The following is a 2,933-nucleotide window of genomic DNA, read 5'->3' on the forward strand; positions in this document are numbered from 1 at the left end:
AAACAGAAAACTGAAAACGTAAGTGTTACCAACCATAGTTTAATTTAAAATCACGCTAAGCATAAAACAAAAAATAAAAAAGAAAGTATAGTGAAATGAGTTTTATTTCTGAAGTATAAGAAAATATTGTTTCAACTGAGATATGGTACGACTTTGGTATATCGTAGGTACGTCTGGGTATACCAAAAATTAAGAAGAAAAAATTTAAATATATATTTTGTGTACCTAATATATATGCAGAAGTACCATACGATATATCATACGCCGATAAGTACTTAATGCGGATACAACATATTTTTCGAAATTCCATACTTCATAGACTTGGACACATCCGACCTTCACTTTAAATAGTACAGATTACTTCTGATTAACTAAAATGTTTTTCAATCTAGTGAATAATTAATAACCTGGGCAGCTAGGGGTGTCCGCGGTTCGGTTTAGGACGGTTTGCGGTTCGGTTTGGACCCGCCCGCATCTATGCGGTTTGAGGAAAAGTCAACCCGCAACCGCCCGCAATGCGGTTTGCGGTTTGTGCGGATAGGGTTTGCGGATGTGCGGGCGGTTGCGGGCGGTTTGCGGTTTAGATTTTTTTCTTTAAAAATTAACTTTTGAAATTTTTTCCCCCATTTTGTAAATATTTATTTTTGGTCAAATATCCTCATTTTTGGTCAATAATCAAACATAACAAATTACATATCCTTATATAAACTCAAGAAATCACTGGGCATTGTTTTATGCAATAATCAAATTCAAAGTAATGGTTTTGGTTCTGGTTTCAAATAATCAAATTCTTATTGTTCTGGTTCAAAGAAATCAAATTCTTCTGGTTCTTGGTTAGGTTTAAAGAAATCAAATTCTTATAATCAAATTCAAATAATCAAATTCAAAGAAATCACTATGCATTATTCTGGTTATGGTTCTATTCTATAATAATCAAATTCTTATATAAACTCATTGAATTTAATTTTCTTATATAAACTTTGTACTGGTTCTGGTTTCGTGATCTATATAAAATTAGTATTAACAAAATTAGTATTATCATATTTTCTTATATCAACACAGCTCTAACTTCTCAGCATTCGAACAACAAACAACATTGATTCATACATAGAAAGAGACCGAAATAGAGACAGAGACTGAGATTGAGAGAGGCTTACCTTAGAGTTGCCGGAGAGACAGAGACAGATCGGTACTGGTATGGTCAGTCGACGCTAGTTTTGGTCGATCGGGGAGAGAGATGGAAGAATAAGAGAGATGACAGATCAATAATGAGCGAGAAGATGAGATGAGAGCTGTGTACAAAACAGACTAGGATTAGGGTTTGGTTTGTTTGGAAAAAACAAAAATATCTAACATAGAGAGAGATAGAGACAAAGAAATACTTACCTAAGAGTTGTCGGAGACAGGGACAGAGACAAATCGGCATTGGTTCTGGTCGATCGGCGCTAGTTCTGGTCGATCGGGGAGAGAGAGAAAGAGAGGGATGGAAGAATGAGAGAAATTGAATAACAAGAATGAGAGAGAAGATGAAACAGAGAGAGGCTTACCTGAGAATTACCGGAGCTAGAGATTGAGACAGATCGGCGCTGGTTGTGGTCAATCGGCACTGGTTTTGGTCGATCGGAGAGAGAGAGAGAGAGAGAAATGGAAGAAGAATGAGTGAGAGAACTGAGCTGAGCAGCCTGTGGGATTAGGGCAAAACAAAAAAATAGATAGATAAATCGATCTAGATGATGATGAACGGTCCATGTTATTTCTTAAAAAAAAAAAAAAAAAATTATATTTGGCTAAGTGCGGGCGGGTTGGGGCGGGTGCGGTCCAAACCCGCAACCCGCCCGCAACCCGCAAATCTTATATATTTCAAACCGCACCCTACCCTATTCACTTTGCGAAACCGCCCATACACGTGCGGGTAGGGTCGGGTAGGGCGGTTTGTGCGGGTCGGATAACCCTATGCCCAGCCCTATGGGCAGCTGCACTCATATATATCTATATATATATATATATATATTAGTGGTTGGTACACATGATATATGTATAATTTAAATAAATAAAAATAAATTAAAAAAATCATTTTATATTGTGTATGTATTACTCAAATGGTAAGAGTTGTGCCAAACCAAGGTCTTAAACTTGAGACTTGCTTTTTTTTAAATTTATTATTATTATTATTATTATTATTATTATTTATTATCTAACTAGTTACTTTAAATAAAAAAATGAAAAATCCACTTGACATTAACGAGAGAGATAACTTCAAGATACCAACAGAGTTATTCACTTTATATATAGTATATCGACAATGCTACGTAACTCAAATTTTGTGGCTCAAAAGTGGCTCAAATGGCCAAAACGACGTCGTTTTGAGTACAGAACAACATAAAAATGGCCAAAACGACGTCGTTTTGAGTACAGAACAACATAAAAATGGCCAAAACGACGTCGTTTTGGCCATTTGAGCCACTTTTGAGCCACAAAATTTGAGTTACGAGACATTTTTCATAGTATATATACACTAGTAGCCTAGTAGGTGCACAAACCCACATAAATGTACTTGAAATATACAACATTTATATATAGATAATAAATGATCTATATGAAATTTACAAAATAAGAGAAAAGAATAATATAGATATGTTAAGAAACAAAGAAGGATTATTTAGGAATACAAAAATCTATATAGGCCTCGTTTGGGAACAGGTTAATTTAGTAATTTTTTTGATTATTTAGCTAAAAAGGTAGGTAAAAAAAACTTATATATATGTTTGGGATGATTTTTTGACTAATTACGAAAAGATGTGCAAAAAGTAGAGAGAAAAGAGAATCTTTGACTTTTTGGTATGAGTTGTTGGCTTTTTGGCTAATAATAACTTTTTCGCCAATTGGCTAAAAAAGTAAGTCCTCAAATGGGACCTTATTATTGAGGAGAAAAA

The 2,933-nt window shown here is 34.6% G+C and overlaps 1 long non-coding RNA gene across 1 annotated transcript; it reads right to left on the reverse strand.

Moving 5' to 3' along the window:
* Positions 1 to 964: 964 nt before the first annotated feature.
* On the reverse strand, positions 965 to 1,692 carry LOC145794633 (uncharacterized). Its single transcript, XR_014334561.1, has 3 exons — positions 1,548 to 1,692; positions 1,383 to 1,451; positions 965 to 1,292 (listed from the first exon to the last, which is right to left on the reverse strand). It is a non-coding gene; the product is annotated as an uncharacterized LOC145794633 (long non-coding RNA).
* Between the last annotated feature and the right edge of the window lie 1,241 nt (positions 1,693 to 2,933).

Source organism: Camellia sinensis, chromosome 7, assembly GCF_055761805.1.
Source record: "Camellia sinensis isolate YWXY chromosome 7, ASM5576180v1, whole genome shotgun sequence".
Classification (NCBI taxonomy): domain Eukaryota; kingdom Viridiplantae; phylum Streptophyta; class Magnoliopsida; order Ericales; family Theaceae; genus Camellia; species Camellia sinensis.